This window comes from Anolis sagrei, chromosome 3, assembly GCF_037176765.1.
Source record: "Anolis sagrei isolate rAnoSag1 chromosome 3, rAnoSag1.mat, whole genome shotgun sequence".
NCBI classification, from domain to species: domain Eukaryota; kingdom Metazoa; phylum Chordata; class Lepidosauria; order Squamata; family Dactyloidae; genus Anolis; species Anolis sagrei.
In genome coordinates, this window is record NC_090023.1 from 14,251,412 (window position 1) to 14,277,201 (window position 25,790).

The 25,790-nt window shown below is 42.0% G+C and overlaps 1 protein-coding gene and 1 pseudogene across 12 annotated transcripts in view; both read right to left on the bottom strand.

The window, feature by feature from the left end:
* Nucleotides 1–13,824, bottom strand: part of LOC132769755 (60S ribosomal export protein NMD3-like) — a 32,310-nt pseudogene extending 18,486 nt beyond the window's left edge.
* Nucleotides 1–25,790, bottom strand: part of DLG2 (discs large MAGUK scaffold protein 2) — a 1,355,349-nt gene that overhangs the window by 947,096 nt on the left and 382,463 nt on the right. The gene's annotated exons all lie outside the window — the stretch shown is intronic.

Genomic DNA, 25,790 nt, shown 5'->3' on the forward strand with positions numbered 1-25,790 from the left:
TAGATGCAGACGAACCGTCAGGAGAAAATGCCTCTAGAACATGACCATATAGCCCGAAAAAACCCACAAGAACCTAGTGATTCCAGTCATGAAAGCCTTCGACAATATATCTGGGTTGTTGTAGGTTTTTTGGGCTGTATGGCCATGTTCTAGATGCATTCTCTTCTGACATTTCACCTGCATCTATGGGAGGCATCCTCAGAGATGCAGATGAAACATCAGGAGAGAATACTTCTAGAACATGGCAATTCAGCCTGAAAAACCTACAACAATACATTGATTCCAGCCATGAAAGCCTTTGACAATACAAAAATGCTATATATGTAGGTGGTCCCCACACTGATTGATAGTAGCTCTTCAGAGCCAGAATCCTTCCTGCCTATACTTAGAGATGGTAGGGTTTGAACCTGGGAAAGTTGCACTACCCCTATACTACAGATTATCCTCTGATAATCTTACAATGCTCTCCAGTACTAACCAAGAGCCACATTTCAGCTATTAACAAAGTCCACAATAACAATGATCACAAAAATATAGCCCAGTTGTTACACGAGATAAACAATGGGAGATGGCAACATCCAAAACAATGTGTTTTGCTACTGCACAGTTAGAAAGCTTTCGAAAAGAACTCTGCCACTCAATAGTGCAGTGTTTCTCAACCTGTGGGACCCCAGGTGTTTTGGCCCGCAACTCCCAGAAATCCTAACAGCTGGTAAACTATCTGGGATTTCTGGGAGTTGAAGGCCAAAACACCTGGGGACCCACAGGTAGAGAACACTGCTCTAGACATATGCTAGCTGGTAAACTATCTGGGATTGCTGGGAGTTGAAGGCCAAAATATCTGGGGACCCACAGGTTGAGAACCCCTGAAATATCATATGTACAAACTAGTGTGACAAGCTAAGTTTGAAGGACATGGGAGAAACAGAAGATAATAGCAGAGATCTTCATCTGAAGAACCAATGTCCTGGTCTTTGTTTTATATATATAGAGAGAGAGAGAGAGAACTAAATTTACTTCCAGATGGGTAAAACCTCACTGCACCACTAGCCTCAAGGAAACATGTAAAGCAAGCAAGAAAAACCAGGGGCTATTGTCAAATTTCACCGGCAGAACGCCACCGCAACTGAGAAAAGGAAGCTGTTTGAAAGCCGCCCAGCTGAGTTTTTCATGCTACAAATGCTGCAATCCCAAAAGGAAGAGGGAAGAGGAATTTGTTTCAACCCATTACAAAGCAAACTGAACAAAGAGTCTTGTGGCACCTCAAAGACTAGCAGATTCTATTTGGCATCGGATTATTTGGACTGCATCCCGGTTCGTCAAATGTGTGGAGTGTTGCCCACACTGGCAAATTAGGATATGCACACTCTGGGTGGGTGGGTGAAAGGAGGGAGATTACAATCAGTGAGGTCAGTGGAAATGTAGCGCAAAGAGAACAAACCGTGATCACTGTCTTCACAAGTCTCATTAACGGACAGCCCTTTGCTGGTTGACATCCTTCCACTGATGAGATTATTATCATACATCATATGATTTTTTTAAACCTCATCTTGTTCAGGTCACAGGAGAAGATAGAGGAGATCCTTTACCTGGTTTTCTTTTCAGATGCTGTGCATTGTAATTTGTCTGTGAAATGCTTTAGTTCAAAAATGGCTTCCTTGAAATCACAAATAATGTTTGGAATTCTGTTGGTATACCTCACCAGAGGTTTCTAATACTCATAGCATCAGATTACACTGGAGAAATTACACTGCTTAGCCGGTATTGCACCACCTGACATCCGCTGGGAAGTAGCAGCCAATAGTGAAAGGACCAAGGAAGAAACATCTCCAGCTCATCCCCTATTTGGGTATCAGCCAGCACGTCAACAACTTAAATCTAGAAATAGTTTTCTAAGATCTACAGAGACACGCCCTGGAACACCTCAGCAAGTGAGAGTCCAAAAGTGGCAGGCTCAAACCCAGCACCTCAATCAATGGCTGATACCAGATGAGAAACTCCCCCCTGGGCACACAGAGGACTGGGCGACTTGGAAGGCTCTGAACAGACTGCGCTCTGGCACCACGAGATGCAGAGCCAACCTTCAGAAATGGGGCTACAAAGTGGAATCCTCGACATGTGAGTGTGGAGAGGAGCAAACCACTGACCACCTGCTGCAATGCAACCTGAGCCCTGCCACATGCACAATGGAGGATCTTCTTGCAGCAACACCAGAGGCACTCCAAGTGGCCAGATACTGGTCAAAGGACATTTAATCAACTACCAAACTCACAAATTGTGTATTCTGTCTGTTTGTTTGCTTTGTTCTGTTAGAAATGTAATATAATATGACCGGTTGTCCTGACACGACAAATAAATAATAGCATCAGATAGTTCAGAGACCACAGGTGCCATCCAGCCCAATCTCACTTTGCCACACAGGAATTCACAATCAAAGCACTCCTGATAGATGGTCACCCAGTCCCTGTTGAAAAGGATCTGAAGGCGGCAGCGTATTCTCCAGTTGAACACCTATGACCATCAGGAAATTGTTCCTAATGTTTCAGTTGAATCTCTATTCCTGTATATTAAATCTGTTGTTCCGTATCCTAGTTTCTGGAGCAGCAGAAAACAAAAACTTGTCCCCTCCTCTGTGTCACATCTTTTCAAATATTTAAACATAGTTATTTTAGCACTTGTTTACCTTCTCCAGGCTAAACATACCCAGCTCCCTCAGCTGCTGATCATAGGACTTGACCTTTATCATGTTTCCTACCCGCATTACAGTTTTCAATGTCCTTCTTGAACTGTGGTGCCCAGAACAACATAATATTCCAGGTATCTCCTCCTATGAACCATCTAGGAATTTAAGATCGTCTGGGGAGGCCCTGCACTTGATCCCGCCTTCCTTGCAGGCACGTCTGGTGGGGATGAAGGACAAGGCCTTCTCAGTGGTAGCCCCCTGGCTATGGAACTCCCTCCCCAGGGATATTAGATCGGCCCCTTCCTTCCTGACTTTCCAAAAAAAGTAAAAACTTGGCTTTTTGAGCAAACTTTTGAGAATGCAGCAGAATAGATTACATGGAACTATGAATGATGAACGTGGAATGGCAGGACAATGTATGGCTGAGAAAGGCGGGCTATAAATATTGTAAATAAATAAATAAATAAATAAATAATATATTCTGACCAAAGCTGAATTGGGTGGTACTATTGTCTCCCTCAATCTAGGCCAGTGGTTCTCAACCTTCCTAATGCTGTGACCCCTTAATACAGTTCCTTCTGTTGTGATGACTCCCAACCATAAAATTATTTTCATTGCTGCTTTCATAACTGTAATTTTGCTACCGTTATGAATTATAATGTAAATATTTATTTATTATTATTAATTATTTATTTACTTTAACTGCGGTATACAAGTAAAGTAAATAAATATCTGATATGTAGATTTCATTCACTGGACCAAATTTGGCAGGAGTACCCAATACGCACAAATTTGAATACTAGTGGGGTTTGCGGGAGGAATTGATTTTGTCATTTGGGAGTTGTCGTTGCTGGGATTTGTAGCTAACCTAAAATCAAAGAGCATTCTGAACTTCACTAATGATGGAATTGAATCAAACTTGGCACACAGAACTCCCTTGACCAACAGAAAATACTGGAAGAGTTTGGTGAGCATTGACCTTGAGGTTTGGAGTTGTAGTTTACCTACATCCAAAGAGCACTGTGGACTCAAAGAATGATGGATTTCAACCAAACTTGGTGCAGATACTCAATATGCCCAAATGTGAACAACTGGTGGAGTTTGGGGAAACAGACCTTAACATTTGGGAGTTGTAATTGCTGTGATTTATAGTTCACCTACAGTCAAAGAGGATTCTGAACCCCACCAATGATAGAATAGGCCAAACTTCCCACACAGAACCCCCATGACCAACAGAAAATACTATGTTTTCTGATGGTCTTTGGTGACCCCTTTGACACCTCCTCACACACCCCCCCCCCCCTCCAGGGGTGCCAACCCCCAGGTTGAGAAATGCTGATCTAGGCATTGTGGTACTGTCAGTGCATCTATTTTAGCTGCAGCTGAACTGTTGACTCATGTTTATCTTATCATTTCACAGATGCCTTTCAAACATGGTGTGTTGTCATGCCAGGTGTCACCCATCTCATATCTGGACATTTCAATTATTACATGGATTTACCGAGGCAAGGGACTGATAGAAGTTTTGTGAAGCTTCTGCAGGAGTGGCAAAGAAAAAGACCAAATTTGATGGCTCTGATCAGACTACTTCCCTTTTTTGCACCTGCCAACATTGTTACACCAGTGGAGTACACAGACAGAATTTGGCCAGCATGTCCTGAAATGCCTCCCCACTGGCTTTTGAATATTGTCATTCCTGATGATAGATTTGTATCTCTTTAAAAAAATTTCAGCAGAGACTTCTCTCCTCGCGCTACACAGAATGCTTCAGGTTATTGCTGAGAAATGACAGCAAATGACAGCACTTTGAAGACTGCTTCTTTGCATTTCATTCAATGCACCTTTGGAACCAAATATCTAATAGTTTGATGATGTAAACATTATTCTATGCAGTGGATGAAATGGGCTGAAGCCCCTGAAAGCCTGTATCAAATAAAATCTGTATGAATTTGGGATACTGAAAAATTCTTTGCCATTTTTGGTACAAGAGACACCCTCTGATAGCAATTACGGTATATGCTTGTATAAATGTTTAGACATTTTAGTCTGAGGTTCAAAGTATGGGAGCAACCACAGAGAAGACCTTCACCTGTGTTCCCCCCAACTGTGTTTGTGAAGATGTGGGAAGGAGAAAAGTGCCTCCCCTGTTATTCTTAAAGATTGAGTAGACTCATTTGGAAGATATGGTCCTTTCAAATAAGTTCTCTTACCCATCTACCTGGATGTTGTGAAATAGGTGAGGTGGAATGAAAATCACACCTAGTTCACATCTTTACCAATCCACACACTGTCTTGCTAGACACAAGATATGCCACACAGATGATCAGTAAAGAATAAGGTGTTTACTCTTTGTTATGCAAAGCAACATATATACAGTGATGTGAACAGTTGCACTGACTCACACAATGTCCTTTGAGAGATTCAAATGGCCCTTGACTGTCCGTGTGAATGATCTTCTTCCGGTATCTCAGAAGAAAATATACTAACTTGTCTTGACAAGCTCCTGAACAGAAAACCTAAACATGTAACTGTTGCCAAAACTCCCAGGCTCAGCTACCATCCCAGGCATGGCCCAAACAATCTGCTTCGTGATTTGCATTTTTCAGTTTACACACTCACCAAGTGATTTTTACATGCTCCAACAATAGGCATTATCAGGTAATGGCTGTGTAGCCAGAATTAAATAAATGTAATTATTTCACATGGGCTTTTGTGATATTGTTAGTCCAAACTAGACTGGAGCCATTGATTCAACGGAATATATTCAAATACATTATCTATGATTCATCATTCAACTAACAAATAGAATCATCATCCAAGTTATTGATAAAGATGCTGAATAGCATCAGGGTCAGAACAGACCCCTCTGGCACCCCATAAGTCACGTTTCTCCAGGATGAAGAGGATACAAGGGTCAAACTTTATTCTCTAGAATGCCTTGAGTCCTAATATGAGGACAAGATGATGATGATATCCAGTTTAATAAAAGTAATGAATGGGACCAATTCTAGCTCATCCTTTTATACACCCTATCACTCATGTGCCACAGAATCATACAGGCCATGGACTACCTAGCCCATCTCCTTGCCATTGCTGGAATCCACTGCTAAAGTCCCTATGAGTTGAAAGACTTCCAGTGAAGAAGAATTCACCACCTTCTGAAACAGTTCCTTCCAATGTCAAGCAGCTCTTACTATCAGGAAGTTTTCCCTATTGTGTAGTCACAATCTCCTTCCTTGTTACTTGAAATAATTTGCTTGCATCCCATGCAGTAAACAAGATCAATCCAACTTCTCCATTATATATTTTCAGATGTTTGAAGATGGCTCTCATGATTCCTTCCAATCTTTTTAAAATAATTAAGACTCAATTTATCACATTTCCTCAACTGAACCTCACCAAGTTCTGTTTCCAGATGTTTAACTGCCTTGGTGAACTCCCTCAAGACCAGTTGTTCTCGACCTGTGGGTCCCCAGATGTTTTGGCCTTCAACTTCCAAGAATCCTAACAGCTGGTAAACTGGCTGGCATGCCTGGGAGTTGTAAGCCAAAACACCTAGGGACCCACAGATAGAGAACACTGCTCTAGACATGTGCTAGCTTGCCAATATCCATCTTAAACTGTGGAGTTCATAGATTGCTTTTTCTCTCTGCTCTTGATTTTTTCAACCTAAGAATGCCTTTTAAAATTTGTTCCCCAAAAAGAAAAGAAAAGACGCTATTCAATGGAGCTGGGTATTCTCTGTACATAGATTTTTTTCCATCTCTTGGGCCCATGCTGATCACCTCCTTCCAAACTTTCTAATGAGTCCCAGTAGAGCATTTTAAACTTGCCACATTCTAGCTCTTGACTCATATTCTCTTCCACATGTTGACCTTGCAGGACATCTTTTGTCAGCCGCTGTCAGAAAATTCACAGAACCCAAGTATCAGTTATATCTCAGCGGGCCTGGATGAATGAAAGCATTTATTAAATCAAATTGTTTCGAGTCAAAATAACCACATGGCGGGACATGCTTGTAGTAGGAGCTGACTCTCAACATTTGCTAAAGAATAAGAAATATGCTGCAACATGATGACAAGGTCACAAAGGAATAATGTGTATGTGTTTTCATGTTGCCCATCACATTATGGTGACCCCATCAATTCATGCAGCAAGAAATACTCAGAGGTGGTTTTCCATATTCCCCATCCAAGTTCAAGCCAGGTCTCTGCTTCGCTTTCAACACCAAGTAGGATCTGGGGCCTTTAGTGTATCTAGGCAAGTCATCAGAGCTGATGTCATCATCTTGAAGTATTTTGGTAGTATCTGAATCTATACATATTAATACAGTTTATTGATTTGCCATGTTTCACAACCCTGAAGAGGACTCAGAGCAGTGCACAAATCTGATGTCATACATTACATACAATACATATCCAGCAAATTAAAAACCTATACATTAAAACACCTGCTAAATACATATGAACATTAAAATTATTAAAATCACATAGTCCAGTATCGTAGTCCAGGCGATTCCACTTATCACTGCACCATTCCATGTTCACATATTGCACTTCATCCACAGTTGGCTCTCCGCATTCAAAGGCTTATAGTTTGCAGATTTGATTATTCATGAATTTATCAATATGTTATCTCTAGGAATCTCTGGGTCTTCCCAGACAACTCTAGTCATGCAGGATCTAGAAATGTTTTGAGAGGACCTAGAAAGGTCCTCCAAGTTAATGCTGTAATCAGCTTCCATTGGAGTTGCCCTAAAGCAGTGGTTCCCAACCTTTGGTCCTCCAGGTGTTTTGGACTTCAGTTCCCACAGTTCCTAACAGCTGGTAAGCTTGCTGGGATTTCTGAGAGTTGAAGTCCAAAACACCTGGAGGCCCAAAGGTTGGGAACCACTGCCCTAGAGAGTCCTAAAAAGTGCGCTGTCATATAAAAACATAGTTTTTAAATTTATTATCGAAGGCTTTCATGGCCAGAATCACTGGGTTGTTGTAGGTTTTTTCGGGCTATATGGCCATGTTCTAGAGGCATTCTCTCCTGACATTTTGCCTGCATCTATGGCAAGCATCCTCAGAAGTAGTGAGGATGCTCAGAGGTAGTGAGGATACCTCTGAGGATGCTTGCCATAGATGCAGGCAAAACACCAGGAGAGAATGCCTCTAGAACAGTGGTTCTCAACCTGGGGTCCCCAGATGTTTTTGTCCTACAACTCCCAGAAATCCCAGCCAGTTTACCAGCTGTTAGGATTTCTGGGAGTTGAAGGCCAAAAACATCTGGGGACCCCAGGTTGAGAACCACTGCTCTAGAACATGGCCATATAGCCCAAAAAAACCTACAACAACCTAGTTTTTAATTCATGCTGTTTCTCTTTCAACTGGGATCTGCACCCCTAACTCTCACGAAAGTGGAGAAACCTCTTTATACATTTGAATTGCAACCCTTTTGTTCCTATAATGAATAGGGGCTATTCCTACATTTTAGATTATAGCTTCCAGAATCCCCTAAGATAAAGCTCATTTTGCATCTGGACACTGTGACATTTTCTACTTGCAACATTTTTCTGATCATCTTTGTTTATAACAACCCATCCAATCTATGCAAATATTTGTCTTTGAATGCCACTGCATCTCCCCTTCTCTCTCTCTCACACACACACACATTTTCCCCTGAGACTGTACTGCTAAAGAAATCCTCACTTACATCTTCATCTCTCTTATCATCACTACTAACAGCAAAAGCTCTTTCCAGGTCATTGCAAAGACCACTCCTCTTTATGTAGCACTGAATAGTTAGTAGTAGCAAGGCATGTTTTGACACAAGCAAACAAGAAATTCAGCTGCCTGATTTATTCATAGCATTTATAAGAAGCTCTTTAAGACTGGGATGCCACAAAGTGAGGCACACAAGAATAAAATATGGTGTATGATGACTTCGGGGATGGAGGGGGGTGTCATGACCCTCAAACCCATTTACAAGTGAGGAGTCAATAAACCGTCCAAGTTCAAGTCAAATAGTCCAGCCAAGAGGTAACAACAGCAAGGTAACACACACAAGAAGCCAATAGTCCATCATGCCAAGGCTGAAAGTCAAATCCAAGAGAGTCTAGAGTCCAAAGTCAATCCAAAATCCAGAGTCCAAGGGGATAAGTCCAGAGATCACCAATCTAAGATAAACAGCAATCCAAGATCACAGCTTCAAACACTGGCGTTACTACCAGGAACAAGGTGTCGCAAGGTGAGCTCCTTATAGGCTAGGTTCTCAAGTGTTTCCTATTGCAAGCTCATTTCTCTGCTAATCTAGAGGACCTGCAAAGTTGAGCCTTTTCTCTTCACAGGTTCACAAAAGCTGGGATATTTAACTCTTCCTCTGCCTGTTTTGGGGAACTTGCTTGCACTTGCTTTGCGAGCTGAAAAGTAGTAGTTATAACTCCATAGGTTCTTTCTCTAAGTTCAATTGAGGGAGTTGCTGGGCCCTACTAGGCTCTATTTCAAACTCTGGCCCTCCAACCAGCCTCTTATCACCCTCGATATCTGAGCCATCCACGGAAAGGGGGCCCTGTTGGTCTACATTTTCAAAGAAAGCCAGCTGTAAATAGCTGAGCGCTCGAATATCTCCTAAATCAGTGGTTCTCAACCTGTGGATCCCCAAGTGTTTTAGCTGACAACTCCCAGAAATCCCAGCCAGTTTACCAGCTGTTAGGGAGTTGAAAATCAAAACATCTGAGGACCCATAGGTTGAAAACCACTGTCCTAAAGAAATACCCAACCTTCTTTGATGTTTTCCAACCTGTCCTATTTCAATAGGAGCATAGTGTCTAGATCTAGGGAAGTCATGCTACCCCTCTATTCCGCTTTGGTTAGACCACACCTGGAATACTGTGTCCAATTCTGGGCACCACAATTCAAGAGAGATATTGACAAGCTGGAATGTGCCCACAGGAGGGCGACTAAAATGATCAAGGGTCTGGAGAACAAGCCCTATGAGGAGTGGCTTAAGGAGCTGGGCATGTTTAGCCTGAAGAAGAGAAGGCTGAGAGGAGATATGATAGCCATGTATAAATATGTGAGAGGAAGCCACAGGGAGGAGGGAGCAAGCCTGTTTTCTGCTTCCTTGGAGACTAGAACACAGAACAATGGCTTCAAACTACAAGAGAGGAGATTCCATCTGAACATGAGGAAGAACTTCCTGACTGTGAGAGCCGTTCAGCAGTGGAACTCTCTGCCCTGGAGTGTGGTGGAGGCTCCTTCTTTGTAAGCTTTTAAACAGAGGCTGGATGGCCATCTGTCAGGGGTGATTTGAATGCAATGTTCCTGCTTCTTGGCAGGGGGTTGGACTGGATAGCCCATGAGGTCTCTTCCAACTCTTTGATTCTATGATTCTATGATTCTAAGGTAGGCACATCGATGGCTTTGCCTCACTATCATCTTGTGAGATGACTTCTCCAAAGAATGGATGACTTCTTCACGCCAACCATTTTCCTTCAGTATTATGTCTTCAGGGACTACATGTCAGGTACTCTCAGTTTTTGGTGAGTTTTTTGGTGTTGATAATAGTTTGGTTTTAATTTATGGCTATTCTTGCCAGGCCTAAATATCCTAACATCACCAGATCCTGACTAATCTTGGAAGGTATCATCCCTGGTTAATACTTGGATGGGATGCCAGGCTATATAGGCTATATTTTAAAGAAAAGAACTGGCAGAACCACTTGCCTAAGAACTACCTTGCCTAAGAAAATACTATGAAAATCATGGGTTCATTCTAAGTCAGTAGAATCATAGAATCCTAGAATCAAAGAGTTGGAAGAGACCTCATGGGCCATCCAGTCCAACCCCCTGCCAAGAAGCAGAAATATTGCATTCAAATCATCCCTGACAGATGGTCATCCAGCCTCTGTTTAAAAGCTTCCAAAGAAGGAGCCTCCACCACACTCCGGGGCAGAGAGTTCCACTGCTGAACAGCTCTCACAGTCAGGAAGTTCTTCCTCATGTTCAGATGGAATCTCCTCTCTTCTAGTTTGAAGCCATTGTTCCGTGTCCTAGTCTCCAGGAAAGCAGAAAACAAGCTTGCAGAAAACAAGTTTCAAGTAGGCAACTTGAAGGCAAATATGCTCAAATCGTCAAAAGAACAACTTGCTTTTTCATGATGCCAGATATGAAATTATCTCCCGCATCTCTCTTTCCAGCCCTTTACACAATTTACTCTACATTTTTTGAATGTCATTATCCTGAAAAATCCCAGTGCAAGAAACTTGAACATTATTGTCAGGCTTTTAATTTCCCTTCTGCAAAGAAAAATCAAAATAATCCTCCTTTCTTCTGCAATTCATTGAAAGAAAATCAAATTTCTAATAGCCACATTAAAAAGATTTATTCATCTGCAAAGAGATTAAGCTCCAAGCCTGATTCACTTTTCATTTTCTCTCAGCCACAGACTCAACAATTTTATATGGAGTTTCCAATGAAGAGATTTCCTCCCAACCCTGCTCCCTAATTCAAATATTTGAGTTTTGTAAATACTTAAAAGAATTAAGAAAGGCTGAAATTATCACATTCAACAATGATGTACTAATAAGGTAAATAGGGTAAATGAATCTGTGGCATATGCGGAAATTTGCTCCTCACCTCCCCAATTAAGCAGATCAGTTATTTAAAAGAGTCAGGAATAATGGGGATAATGATAATATCCACCATTTAATGTTCTAACATATTATCTCTTGTGTAATCCCATAATATTTGTTCTAACTAATTATATGTAGATGTAATGCTAAAACAGGCCACCTAGTGGACACGACTGCACATTCCCCCTTTTCAATGGAGGAAACGAAACAAAGCTCCCCCAACACATTGTATTCTGTTTGGAAAAACAAAACAAACTTTTAGTCAATTTTATTCTGAAACAAAAATTAATTTTGCCCATGTTTTGCTTGATTGATTTAGTTCTCTAATATTTTTTTTCTCTCACACACAAAGAAAGGAAAATTTAAATACTTTGGAATAAGGTTGTCAAGTCAAATAAGAGACAGAGGTCTACTGTACCTTTGATAATGCTATCATCTCCTGTGATGAAAATTAAAAGTACAATAGTCTTGTCTTTCATTCACTAAGAAACCCACCTTATTCAGATCACAGAAAAAAATCACCTCTTGACAAAGGATTCCCCCAGGTAGTAAGAAACCAGACCTTGAAACTGCTGGGACATTAAATGCTAAGCAAGGTGGCCAATTGAAACATTCATGCCTACCTTGAATAGGTAGTTCTTTCTCCTACCCTGGACATTCCACAGATATATAAACCCTACTTTCCTAGTTTCCAACAGACCTCACAACCTCTGAGGATGCCGGTCACAGATGCAGGTCAAACGTCAGGAGAGAATGCTTCTGTAACAAGGCCATATAGGCCAGAAAACTCACAACAGCCCAGTGATTCCTGCCATGAAAGCCTTCAACAATACAATAAAAAAATAATTTTCTCTTTTGGGTAGCAAGAGTAATAACTCAATTCTGGAAATCCCTATTTTGGTCACAGAAAATGAAATATCTAATTTCACCCCTTTTGGGACAGTAAGGAAAAAACAATTCAGTCTTTTTTTCAGGAAGTGCTAGTACATAAACTCTTGGTATGTCAAAATGGGGATTTTTTAAACTGATGCCCATTGATACATATGGAACATGTAACAAATATTTGAAGTATATCCAGGGATGTTATAGGGGAAGAACCAAAATGAGGGCATCACTCCCCCTCCCCCCAAAATAAGAATTCCTACAGTCCTCAAGTTTCTAAAGTTGGCGAGAGTGAGATATTGAAAATTGTTCACACCAATTTACCTGGCCCTTAATTTTGGTTGTCTAAGCTGTATTTCTAAATGTGCAACTCAAGTTTTGAAGTACAGTAGCCCTCCCACTTTCATGAGAATTAGAGTTGCTTGACCCCAGAAAAGTGGAAAAATGTGAATTAAAAAACCACATTTTTAACTGAGAGAAGAACACCTATCTGTGAATCTCTAGGTCTTCTAGTGCAACTCTATAGCAAATAGATAAGGAGTCATTCTGGCAGACATTAATTATTATAGTTTTAATTAGTTTTATATGCATTTTTATTATGTCATATTAAATGTTTTTAATTGATATGTATGTATATATGTTTATGGCATCTAATTGTTGCCAATCTGTACACCGCCCTGAGTCGCCTTCAGGCTGAAAAGAACAGGATAAAAATGCTGTAAATAAAAATAAAATAAACGTCCACTGGAAACTGACCACAGAATCAAGCTAGAGGACTTAGATATAATTACAGAGATCACAATGCATTCATTCAAATCTAGTGTGCCATCAAATCTAATGTGCGCCTCTATTTACAAGATCCTGAAACCAAAAATAAGGCTTTCCTGGTGAATGTAATGCACAACAGCAAAACGTGCCCTCTTTGTAATTTGATTCAAAGGAGTGTTGTTGTTGTGCACTTAGAATTCCTTCTTTAGAATTAAAAAAGTGTTAAGATCACCAAATCTTCCAGCAATGGAGAGTAACACAATATAATCAAATAACAAACCCCTCAAGGAGCCTTAAAAGAAAAGGCAGAGGGGAGGACAACATAAAGGAAAGAAGAAGAGGAAATGGAGCCTTGAAAGAAAAGACTGAAGGAGGAAAAGAGAATGAAAAAGGTACAAGAAGGAAGGGGAGAAAGAAAAGGCAGAGAGAAAGAAGGAAAGGAACTCTGCTGAGGGTGAGGCCCCGGAAAGCAAAGGCAAAGGAAGCTGCTTCCTCCTCCTCTTCCTCCTCTTCCTCCTTCGCACTGCCTCCTTCTCCTCCACTCTTACCAGGGCCGTCACCTTGTCAGGGCTGGCTCCCTCACCAGATGGCAAGCCAAAGAATCTCCTCCTCCTCTGCCTTTGCCTCTTTCTCCTTGGCTCCTGGGGCCTGTGGCAAGCGGCCAGTAAGGGAGGTGGCCCCAGCAAAGCGGCAACTCCAGCAAGCCAAGGAGCCTGCTCATCCTCCACTTTCATGGCCACCTTCACCTCTTTCTCCTTGACTGTGGAGGCGAGTGGCTGGTGAGGGAGCCAAGGGAGCTGACCCTGGCAAGGTGACATTCCCAGGAAGCCAAGGAGGCCACAGATTGTGGCATGCTGGGAAGGCCAGTTAACCATTTTACATGACTCTAATGCGCACCCCAATTTTGGCAGGGCCATTTAGCCAAAAAGAGTGACCATAAGAATCGTGTAAATATGGTTTTAATCAAATCCACAAAAGTTAAACCTGCCAATGTAGAATTGTACTGAAAGACTGCAATTGTACTGAAACACTAGACATTGAGAAAATGGGGAAAATCAGTGGAAAACATAATTTCTGTATGGGTGTATTAATGGTTTCTCTCATTCTTTCTTTCTCTTTCCCTATCTCTTTCCCTCTCTTTCTCTCGCGCATATATATATATAGGTAAAGGTTTTCCCCTCACATTAAGTCAAGTCATGTCCCACTCTGGAGTGTGGTGCTCATCTCCATTTCTAAGCCGAAGAGCCAGCGTTGTCCGTAGACACCTCCTAGGTCATGTGGCTGGCATGACTGCAAGGAGCATCGTTACCTTCCTGCCGGAGTGGTACCTATTGATCTACTCACATTTGCATGTGTTCGAACTTCTAGGTTGTCAGAAGCTGGGGCTAACAGCAGGTGCTCACGCTGCTTCCCGGATTTGAACCTGCGACCTTTCAGTCAATAAGTTCAGCAGCTCAGTGCTTTAACCCACTCCGCCACTGGGGGCTCATATATATATACACACACACACACACACACACACACACACACACATTGTAGCTACACCTGGTTAGAGCTGAGCTATAAACATGTTCTCTCACACACTATTTAATTTGAATAGTGCAGATGGGAAGGATTTTTTCTTCCACGTATCTTTGAAGAATTTTTCAAAATTTGCAAGTGTCACAATACTTGGGATCAAAGGAACTTGAGACTATTTCAAAGAAAAAAATTACTTGTATAAAAGACAAAAGAAAACTGGCAGATCTGCTCATCATGTATCATACAAGTATCATGCATGCATACAAGGCGGATTCTAAGAATCTGAGTTGTCATGTTTTGCTGCAAATTCACCTGCATCTAAACAACCTTTTTGATCTAAGTCCCATCTCTGAAACACAAGGAGACTTCTAAGCCTTATTGAAATGAAAATGGAAACACTCATGAATGCTTCATTAATACTATGAAAAGGACTAGGTTCAATTTATGGACTCCCGTCTAAACTTTTAAATGTATCTGAACGCTGCAACTCTGCCATTTCAAGTAAATAAATCATAGCATTTGGAGGCAGGGGGATGTTCTGATTTATGACGAAGTTTGGAAAAAGCACAGACATTCATCCAAAACCTTTTTATCTTTTGCAGTAAAAGGGAATGATCTTCTAAAAGAGTTCTCTCATGATTTAAAAATGGGGCAAGTTAGAGTGTAAGAGCATAACTGTCTCAACATGAATGGGTATTAACAATTGGCAAAGAAAAATGTTGTCACTTGTCCAGGGCAATCTTATGTATTAGTTCCTCAGAGATAGGCTCATGTCCAACAGGTTTGCTCTGAAAGGCTTGTGGGAAGGGGGACAGGATTTGAATGCAGTTAGCCTTTCACATTCGCTCAGATTAGTAGCAAAGTAAATGGAGTGGTGTATCTTACAAAGGGGGAAAGTGTCCTAACTCACCTAGAACAAGCTGTTCTGGGGCTTGGTGGTGCCTCCAGCCTTAGAAGATAGCTCCTCCCCAGAAATTGAGCTATCAAGGCCTCACACACTCAGTGCAGATTCTGGACCACTGTTTCTTAAACTGTGGGCCCAAACCCCAAATGTGGTCCTCTTTGCTCAGTAGTTCCCAACCTTTTTTTGACAAGGGACCACTTGATCATGGAACACTTTGACCAAGGACCACTCTCCAATATTAGTACCTTCCCTCTTTCTCTCTTAGGCGATCCCTCGTTGGACGAGTAAGATGGTCTTCCTTGATGACTATTTTTGTGAATTTGTAAGTCACTGTGGAGGCCTATTCTTGACCCGCATCTTCTCCCACAGTGAAGGCATTGGTTTCCAGGTGGAAGGCGGTCCCGGTCGGGGTTGGCTTGATGCGCCTTCCTCCTGGCACGTTTCTCTCTTTCACCCTCCACTCGTGCCTCCTCGAATTCTTCAGCACTGCTGGTCACAGCTGAACTCCAGCTGGAGCGCTCAAGGGCCAGGGCTTCCCAGTTCTCAGTATCTATGCCAGAGTTTTTAAGGTTGGCTTTGAGGCAATCTTTAAATCTATTTTCCTGTCCACCAACATTCCATTTTCTCTTCTTAAGTTCAGAGTAGAGCAACTGCTTTGGGAGACGGTGGTAAAGCATCCGGACAACGTGGCCGGTCCAGCAGAGTTGATGGCAGAGGACCATCGCTTCAATGCTTGTGGTCTTTGCTTCTTCCAGCATGCTGACTTGTCTTCCCAAGATATTTGCAGGATTTTCCAGAGGCAGCGCTGATGGAATCGTTCCAGGAGTTGCATGTGACGTCTGTAGACAGTTCACGTTTCGCAGGCATAGAGCAGGGTTGGGAGGACAATAGCTTTATAATGTCTATAACATTAGTACCAAAAGGGTTATGAATCAGTTTTTGGTCAACTTTAGATTCAGTTTGGGGTGCTGACTCAGAAAATGCAATGGATAGACCACATCAGCTCTAGTTTCTGATACAGAACATATGCCATGGTCAGCAACAGGGAAAGAGTGGCAGGCAATGCAAAAGGAGCAGAAATAAAATAAAATAAAATAAAGAGGAAGGAATCTTGCAGACCAGGTTTTTGTCCTCATTGCCCACTGGTGATCCACGGCTCACAGGTTAAGAACCACTATTTTAGCTCAATGTTGGGAATACGAAAAATTCAGCAACAGTAAAAGATTTTTGAATGCCACCCATTTACATGAATCTTTTAGCAATTAATTGCAGTGTTTACAGTGGACTCTGCAGAAAATGTTTCAGCTGTAATGCACAAAAAGGAAAACCAGCCTGTTTAGCAAGCCTTACTAATGCTGATTTATTACCAGTAAATGTTTGATTTTATAGCTATTTAATATACCTATATACCTGGGGTCACATAAAAATTTCTCAGGCAGAAAGGAGTCATGAGTGGAATAAGTTTAACAAGCCCTGCTCTAGTCAAGGATACCTTCCTTGCATTAGAGCAGATGGGCACTAAGTAAAGGACTCCTTCATTTGAAAAGCAACAGTCAGCCAAACAGGAATGGAGGAACAAATGCCTCATCCAAACATTCCAAATAATTAGGCAACTGGCTGTGAAGGTCAAGCAACTATAAGTAGAAGGGAATTATTGTTTCAGGCAACACATTGGTCAGCTCTCTTGTGTGCTTTTGAATTTCTTGGATTCCAAACTCCACGGATTAACTATGTCTTGTATTTCTCCTTCAGCTTTGTTCTTCATGACTGCTTTCAAGAATCTTGCAGAATTTGCTAGTATTCCTGCTATCATAAGCAGAGAACCCACTAGAAGGCATGATCATCAAGTTTGCAGATGACATCAAATTGGGAAGGATAGCCAATACTCCAGAGGACAGGAGCAGAATTCAAAACGATCTTGACAGATTAGAGAGATGGGCCAAAACTAACAAAATGAAGTTCAACAGGGACAAATGCAAGATACTCCACTTAGGCAGAAAAAACGAAATGCAAAGATACAGAATGGGGGACGCCTGGCTTGAGAGCTGTATGTGTGAAAAAGATTTTGGAGTCCTCGTGGACAACAAGTTAAACATGAGCCAACAATGTCATGTGGCAGCAAAAATAGCCAATGGGATTTTGGCCTGCATCAATAGGAGCATAGTGTCTAGGTCCAGGGAAGTAATGCTACCCCTCTATTCCGCTTTGGTTAGACCACACCTAGAATATTGTGTCCAATTCTGGGCACCACAATTCAAGAGAGATATTGACAAGCTGGAATGTGTCCAGAGGAGGACAACTAAAATGATCAAGGGTCTGGAGAACAAGCCCTATGAGGAGCAGCTTAAGGAGCTGGGCATGTTTAGCCTGAAGAAGAGAAGGCTGAGAGGAGATATGATAACCATGTATAAATATGTGAGAGGAAGCCACAGGGAGGAGGGAGCAAGCTTGTTTTCTGCTTCCCTGAAGACTAGGACATGAAACAATGGCTTCAAATTACAAGAAAAGAGATTCCATCTGAACATGAGAAAGAATTTCCTGACTGTGAGAGCTGTTCAGCAGTGGAACTCTCTGCCCCGGAGTGTGGTGGAGGCTCCTTCTTTGGAAGCTTTTAAACAGATCCTGGATGGCCATCTGTCAGGGGTGATTTGAATGCAATATTCCCGCTTCTTGGCAGGGGGTTGGATTGGATGGCCCATGAGGTCTCTTCCAACTGTATGATTCTATGATTCTATGATTCTAGACAACATGACCCAAGCAGACTTGGCTGCTTTGTCTGACTTTCCTAGGCCCTGCTGCTTCCATATTATGGACAAACAGAATCCCAACTGGAGTAATGAAAGGAAGGCCTCCATGCTACAACATAAATATGATCCAGATATTTCAAGCTGAAATGCAATACCCAATGGAAGACAGATAAAGAAAAAGATTTTTTAAGACAAGCATAGATGGTGAGCAATTTATTGAAGTGGAATTAAAATGACCTGGACAGGTGAATCAATCACCAAGCAACTAACGATGTTACCGAAGGAATCCTCCATGCTGCAACCCTTTGTTGCAAGTTGCACTTATTATTATAATATGTAGTCAAGCTTTTTCAGACAGAAAAGCAATTGCCAGTGGGAGATGCCTGAAGAAAGAGGTTTTTAAAGGCAAGTACAGACAGTGGACAATTTATAAAGGGGAATGAAAATGACCTGGTCAGGTGAATCCATCACCAAGCATCTGATTATGTTTCTGAAGACCATTCACCTCCTTCATTCAGACAGTAATGCTACATGCAATGAATAGGTGGAAGAGTAGCTGCATCCCTCCTGCTGCTCTCTCCTGTGACCTTTTTTTCCTTTTTGCTCTTCAGAATATTCGAGCAGACTTGCGTGCACAGACTGTACCGAGCAGAAACACTCTGTTACTTAATGCATTGAAAAAAAGATTCACTTAATTCACTAGCCTGACAGTGATCTTTTGAACCGTCATCCGAGAATGCAAAACACTGGCCCCGACTAAAATGGAATCTAGTTAAATCTCGAAATATCTTGGGACTGAAAATTCCCGGGAGAACCTCCACATCCATGCTTCTGGTAAAAATAGAATTATATGATCTCAAGCTCACCATATGCCTGGAAACATTATGGGTATGGCTAAATATACAAATAAAGCTATCAGACTCATTACACCCCCATGAGGTAGGCGCTGTGATATTACAACAATGAGGCAAGAAACACTTACAGTAATAGGGACACTGATAGAAGAGCCAAGGAGTTTTAAACAGAAAACAGCACATAATAAATGAACACAGCAATTCTTTAATATATAAATACAAATCTCAGGATTCAACTTATTTATTTATTTATTTATTTATTTACTTTATTTGTATACCGCTCTTCTCAGCCCTTAGGCGACTCAGAGCAGTTTACAACAATTTAGGTATACACAATACAAAATCATTAAGCATTTAAAAGCAATAGCATCACAAATCATTAAACATCAATATCAATACATCACTACATCAATATAACAAATCCATCAGGTCTCATCAATGAAATCAGAATCCAAACTCGTTATCTGATATTCCATGTTCCGATACTCAGTCAATCAATCACACTGCTTAGTCGAATGCCTGTTCAAACAGCCAGGTCTTTACTTTCCTCCGGAATGCCAGCAAGGAGGGGGTCGATCTAATATCTGCAGGAAGGGCGTTCCACAGCCGAGGGGCCACCACTGAGAAGGCCCTGTCTCTCGTCCCCACCAGGCGTGCTTGTGAAGCTGGCGGGATCGAGAGCAGGGCCTCCCCAGACGATCTTAATGTCCTAACTGGTTCATAGGAGGAGACACGTTCGGACAGGTAGGTCAGGCATGGTTATGACAGCCTATCACAAGGTTTTCTTGGCAAAATATGTTCAGAAGGCAGCTTGTCTTCCTCTGAGGTTGAGAGTGTGGCTGTTATAGTTCAGCCAGCAGATGATGATGATGATGATGAGGAGGAGGAGGAGGAGGAGGAGGGATTTGTGTTTGCCTGATGCTTTTGGAGGGCCTGATGCTTCTGGAGCTGCTCAGACAGAGGGGATGCTGGAACAGGATGGTGATTCCCCAGTTGGGAGAAAGGAGGGGGGTTTGGAATTAGATATTGCTTCTCTATGTGAAAATGAAACTGTTTTAGATGCTGACAGGCAGAGAAGGGAGGGAGGAGGACATGAGTTCACCTGATGAAGCAGGGTTAGACAGAGAATCAAAACTGCTCCTGAAAGGGAAGAAATCCAGGTGTAACCAGAGCCATGGGAAAGAGAGGCAGAGACAGGCTTCTCAAGGGCAACAGAATGCCTTCATGCATTGCTGTCCTAAATTAGGGAAAGGAAGCTGTTAGGTTTCAGATCAAGCAACATCGCAGATGGAGTGAGAAGCTCCTGTTTTGTTCCTGGTTATGTTTTAGCTTCAGGCCAAGTTTCCTAGTCAAGTTTTGCTACCAGTGTTGGGGGTCTTACCTATGGATTTAAGCTCTTATTTTGTCCCTTATTTTTTAGATTACGCTTTAACCTTTGTATCAGAGAGTTGTCTTTTGCTTTTTGGGACATTCTTTCTTCATATATTTGGATTTTTACTCTTTTACTGTATGTTTTATGATGTTTGGCTACCTGGTGAGTGCTTAGAGGAAGGTGAACTCCTGCTGAGGTGCATCAGTGACTTGCCCACAGTCACCGAGTGGATTTCCATAACTGAATGGGATTCAAAACCTGGTCTCTTGAGTTGTAGGCTCAAACCACTACATCATAGTGGCCCTCGGGGAGAGTGACGGCATAAATTAAAATAACCCCCAAACTTACTTTAAAGTGCAAAGATGGGCCAAAAACAGATAGAAAAACTCTACAACTGTCAAGAGAAAGTGCTTCTAGGTTATCACATTTTCAGCTGAAAGGGAACACTATGGCTCACCACGGTGGCAAAAATGAGCTCCTATCTTTTTTAAAGCAATGGGCCACATCTTTTCATTCCATGTTTAACTGCTCAAATTATGAATGGGGAATATGTGGCCAGAGTTTTAAGAAAACCAGAACAATTTGAGAATCTGGAAGCTGGCATGGTCCAGTCTAACATCTCACATGAGCCCTCAGAAAAGAAGGAACGGCCTTCTCCTGGTGGCAGAGTCTGATCCTAACTGTATAAGACTAGTAAAAAATTCCCCTGGGCATAGCTTTGAACCCTTATTGATGGACATGAGAATGGCACTATGCTTGTAAGGTGTCACCTCTTCTTGTGCTTCAGGGAGGAAATGGGGACAAAAGAGCTACTTCACCCTCTGACAGCATCATGAATATACCTGTGGAGCCTTATACTCCATCATCAGGCTTCCTTGATACAAGTCGCTGTTGACACTGTGCTCATTTGATCCAACAGTTGTTGGCACTGCTCCCAAATGCAAACAGAAAAGGAAAGGCTATTTATGTTTTCCCAAATGAGCAATCAAAACTCTACTACAAGAACAAAAGGGCTGTAGCGACTTGGCACACATGCCAAAGCAGACCTTACGGCAAGCCTTCGGATCCCCTTAACTCACCCTTGCTGCAACAACAACAAAAGGAGAATGGCAAAGCTCTTTGAGACAGTTGTCATTTACTAAGAGATTTTTAAACCTTGCTACACAGCTGAAAAAGTCCCAATCATTGCCTGGCATATTCTAATTTTAAAGGAAAGGCATTACCAGTCCAATAGGAAATGATAAGGCAAGGGTGGTTCCAGGTTTTGGTTCCATCACAGCTCTACTGTAGCTTATAGTGTGGTCATTCAATCCAGGTTAATGCCACATCTAAAAGTTTTCCGTATAATCTGGTCAGTGATGTAAGTTTGCTGAGGAAATCATTTGCAGCCACTGAATGGTGGTGGAGGTAGAAAAGAAATTCCCACCCATGGCATTAAACAGTAGGAGGTCAAAGCCAAGGTTACCACAAACAAGAACTTGGTAGATAACTAGAGATGCTCCCCAATTTTCAGTGTATCTCTGTGCCAAAACAACTAGTCAGCCACCAACAGTGTACCTGTAGGATACTTTAGTGAGCATGGCCTCCGTCATTGTGGTCGAATAGTAACAGTTGTTAATGTTGTAGGAACTATCCAGATGCTGAAACTATATCAGTAATAGGGTTCAGCACCTGAACAGGTCCTGAAAGCACTGGAGGAGCTCCTAACAGAGCAAGGAAGGGCAATCACATGAGAGCAAAAGAAATTTTCTTCTCCCTCTTCCTTTGGATCTCACACTCCCCAAATGCCTCAATTTCTTTCTGCAACTTCTCTCAAAATGGTCAGCAGGAACAGACACATCTTTATTTCCTGTCATTATTGGGAAGTCTGACTTGGCCACGGTAGTCCATGCTCTAGTCACATCCCGTATAGACTACTGCAACACTTTCTACGTGGGGTTGCCTCTGAAGACTGCTCGGAAGCTTCAAATGGTCCAACGATCGGCAGCCAGGATGCTAACAGGAGCGGCACTCAGGGAGCATACAACTCCTCTGTTGCGCCAGCTCCACTGGCTGCCAATTTGCTACCGGGCACAATTCAAAGTGCTGGCTTTAGCCTTTAAAGCCCTAAACAATTCTGGCCCGATCTACCTGTCCAAACGCATCTCCTCCTATGAACCAGTTAGGACATTAAGATCATCTGGGGAGGCCCTGCTCTCGGTCCCGCCGGCTTCACAAGCACGCCTGGCGGACACAAGAGACAGGGCCTTCTCAGTGGTGGCCCCTCGGCTGTGGAACGCCCTTCCTGCAGATATCAGATCAGCCCCCTCCTTACTGGCATTCCAGAGAAAAGTGAAGACCTGGCTGTTTGAACAGGCATTTGACTAAGCAGTGTAATTGATTGATTAGCGGAACATGGAATAATGGATAACGAGACTGGATTCTGATTCTATTGATGAGGCCTGATGGATTTGTTATATTGATGTATTGTTGTATTGATGTTTACTGTTTAATTAATTTGTTATGTTACTGCTTTTAAACCCAATGATCTTGTACTGTGTATACTGAAACTGTTGCTGTTAACCGCTCTGAGTCGCCTAAGGGCTGAGAAGAGCGGTATACAAATGAAGTAAATAAATAAATAAATAAATAATTTTGAGAGGTCAACCATAGAGTTGGAGGAGACCAGAAAAACTATCCAGTCCAATTATATTCTGCCATGCATGCATACAGAATCAAAACACTTCCAACAGATCCAGCATCTGTTTAAGAGCCTCCAGAGAAGAAGAATGCCCCATACTTCAGGGCAGCATATTCTAGTGTTGAACAGCTTTTACTATGAGAAAGTTTTTCTAATGTTTAGGTGGAGTTTTTTTCTTGTAGTTTGAACCAATTGCTACGTGTTCTAATCTTTCAGATATTTCAACAAGGCTCTGATTTCACCTTTGAACCTTCTCTTCTCTAGGCTAAACATACCCACATCTATAAGCCCATCTTCATTTGGGCATTATTTCTAAACCTTTTACCATTTGGTTGGCCTTCTCTGAGCACATTCCAGCTTGTCCATATCCTTCTTGAATGGTGGTGCCCTGAACTGGATGTAGTGTTATTTTAGGTGAGGTCTGACCAAAGCAAAAATGAGTGTTACTATTATTTCCTTTAATCTGTACAATATAGTCTAAGAATTTCACTTTAGTCAAGGTAAACCCTCTCAAAAAGGCAATAGGAAGAGAAGGTATCTCTACTTTTGTCAGTTATACTTAGGATAGTATAAGGTTCCCAGGATGCCCAAAAGAGTATATTTCCATGTGTTTGGGGCATTTTCTCATGAATTTAGGGCATCAATTGCTCTAAATTACACCAATCTTTTTTTCTTTAAAAATGGGAGGGCTTTGGGATACTAGTGGAGGTCCTCTGGGGCCACACTTTGCCCACTCCTGATTTAGAGGGCCTGTGGATATGTGCATGTATATGTGCTTTCAAGCTGCCTGTTGAAGTCATCATGGAATTCACAGGGTTTTCTTAAGCAAGGGATACTCTGAAGTAGTTTGCCCACTTCCTTTCTCTGAAATATAGCCTACAGCCATAGGCAGTCTCATAGCCTACTACCAACCAGAGTTGACCCTGCTTAACATCCAAGATCTGGCAGGATCTGGTATCTCTTAAGGCCAAATGTGGAGTCGCTGTGATACAACAATACAGCCATTTACTACACATTCCTAAAATGCTGTTTGAATTAAATGAACCCCTGGACACAAATAACAGCTGAATTCTAAATTGGCACCTGCCCCCAATCTTGATCAGGAATATAACACTTTTTTTGTACCTGTTATAACTCCATATTAATAATGGAAACTTTAAGCAAACTGTTTTTTCCCCCTCAAAGTATGATAAATGTGACATGTCATTTGAGCCAGAGGTTTACAGCAATTTTTATCAATTTAATCCTGTTGCTTGTTCCTAATAACATTATTATTTCACAGCTGTTTTATTGGTCTGGCTCACATTTGTTGTTGCTGTGGCTGCTGACATGATTAATTGTGTAAATGCAATAAGGTTCTTGCTGTACTCAAGTGACTTGAAGGCTAGTTTCTATAATGGAAGGAGATGAGATTTCTCTGTTTGTTAAGGCTTACAGCCAACACAAATGCACTTATTTGGAGAGTGACTAAGTTGGTAGCAAATCCCACAGAAGCTACTGTCATTTCAGCTGGCCACAAAAAAGGAAACAGTCACCAACTGAGGAGCTTGGAAGACTCTGTGCCCAATGTGTAGAGAAGCCAGAGGGGAACGGATGGGCCAAAACAACATCCCCAAATTATCTCATTTGATGGTTTGTTTTTAACAACACACTTTTTCACCACACTTGCACACCTTCTGGTGGCTGCTGAATAGAGGTTGAAATTTCCTCTCTCTAAAGCTGCCTCAAAATATGTTGCTACAACTGCATAGCTTTGTTCCAGTTGGTGTTACGCCATTTATTTATTTCGAGTATTTCTACCCCGCACTTCTCAACCCCCAAGGGGGGACTCAGGGTGGCTTACAACCTGCACAATTCGATGCCACATTCAACAAAGTAAAAATATAACAATTATAAATAGTTAAAACATTCCAATAATACAATAACAACTAAAAAGAAAAGCCAATCTAGTGGCCAACGTTCATCGAGTTCTAAAATCCATAAGTCCATTCAGCATTATCATTGTCATTATCATAATCCTTTCCAAACTCTGGTCGTCATTGCCTTGTCTGTCTGCCAGATTACCCAAAGGCCTGGTCCCATATCCAGGTTTTCAACTTCCTTCTGAAGGAGAGGAGGGATGTCAATGACCTAATTTCCCCAGGGAGTGAATTCCACAGGCAAGGGGCCACCACCGAGAAGGCCCTGTTCCTCGTCCCCACCAGTCTCACTTGTGATAAAGGTGGGGCTGAGAGCAGGGCCTCCCCAGAAGATCTTAAACTCCGAGATGGGACGTAGAATTGATACTACATCCATACTAGCCAATCATACCCATGACGGTTACAGGACTGAACAATCATACTAGAGGATACAGTTCCTACAGCAACTATAGGCAGGGGCGGCTCAAGCCATTACGCAAAGTAAGCCTTTGCGGTATAGCTGATTTTGCCCAGGGGCGCTCTTGAGGCGCTCTTGGGGGAAAATAGACCTTGACATAGGTGAGTTGTAGTTACTGGGATGTATAGTTCGCCTACAATCAAAGAGCATTCTGAACTCCACCAATGATGGAATTGAACCAAATATGGCACACAGAACTCCCACGATGAACAGAAAATATATATCAGTGATTGGTTGGGGGAGGGGTGCCAAAATACTGTTTGCATACCGTTGAAAATTACCTAGGGCCGCCTCTGACTATAGGTAACTCAAAATGTTGTTGTCCTTGCTGTTGCTGCAGCCTTGATCAACTTTGCCTTATGAAGACAATATAAATAAAAGGCCTCC